This window comes from Papaver somniferum, chromosome 8 (genome assembly GCF_003573695.1).
Source record: "Papaver somniferum cultivar HN1 chromosome 8, ASM357369v1, whole genome shotgun sequence".
Lineage (NCBI taxonomy): Eukaryota > Viridiplantae > Streptophyta > Magnoliopsida > Ranunculales > Papaveraceae > Papaver > Papaver somniferum.
This window is the reverse complement of record NC_039365.1, coordinates 150,202,851-150,203,895: the sequence shown is the minus strand read 5'-3', so window position 1 is coordinate 150,203,895 and position 1,045 is coordinate 150,202,851. Positions and strand designations below refer to the sequence as shown.

The 1,045-nt window shown below is 40.7% G+C and overlaps 1 pseudogene; it reads left to right on the top strand.

The window, feature by feature from the left end:
• The first annotated feature begins 530 nt into the window (after positions 1-530).
• On the top strand, positions 531-630 carry LOC113307140 (annotated as a pseudogene).
• Positions 631-1,045: the final 415 nt, after the last annotated feature.

Here is a 1,045-nt window from a genome sequence, read left to right as displayed (position 1 = left end):
TTTATTTTCTGGGCCTGATGTATTCCTAGTGTAGCCAAAACCTGGGGGAGCATTAGAATTATTAGACTGACCCTGACTCTGGCCCTTAGACCATGAAAAGTTCGGATGGTTCCTCCAACCAGGATTATAGGTTTCTGAATATGGGTCAAACTTCTGACGATTATCAAACCTAGTGTTATTATATAGAGCATTGGCTTGCTCTTCATTATTCTGGCCTTCCCAAAAGGCTCCAATCTACCACTAGTGTTACCCACTTCTAAAGCTTCTAACCTTTTCGCTATAGCAGCAATTTTGGCATCTGATTCATAGCCTCCTTCTACCCTATTAACGTTTCCTCTGCTAAGAAGAATTGTTTTCTGGGGTCCCCTACTACTTTCCCATTGTTGGGTTTTTCGGCGACTTCATGCAAATATGTCATCGCGTCATCAACTGTTTGGTTCTCAAATCCACCAGTACACATAGATTCTACTGTGGTTGTGGTGGGATAATCTAAACCCTCATAAAGGATCTGAACTAACCTAACCTTCTCTAAACCATGATGAGGACATTGGGCTAATAAATCATTGAACCTTTCCAAATACCTATACAAAGTTTCTCCCTCATGTTGAGAAAACGTGCAGATTTGCGTCCTAATAGACGATGTTTTGTGCCTAGGGAAAAACTTGTTCAAAAAGGCATATGTAAGTTGTTCATACGTTTCGAATGACCCGGAAGCCAAACTATATAGCCACGATTTAGCTTTATCTTTCAGGAAAAAGGGGAATAACCTAAGTTTCAAAGCATCATCTAGGTTTCTAATCCCGAGGGTACTTTAAATTTCCTCAAAGTCCCTAACATGGAAATAGGGGTTTTCATTTTCTTTCCCTAAAAAGATTGGGAGAAGCTGTAAGGTCCCAGGTTTAAGTTCATAAGTTGCTTCCGTCTCAGCTAACCTGATACATGAGGGACGAGTAATCCTAGTTGGATTCAACAAAGATTTCAAAGTTGCCATTTCTGGCGCTATCGGAGCAACATGGATTCTCTCCTTAGTCAAAGGACGTTCAAA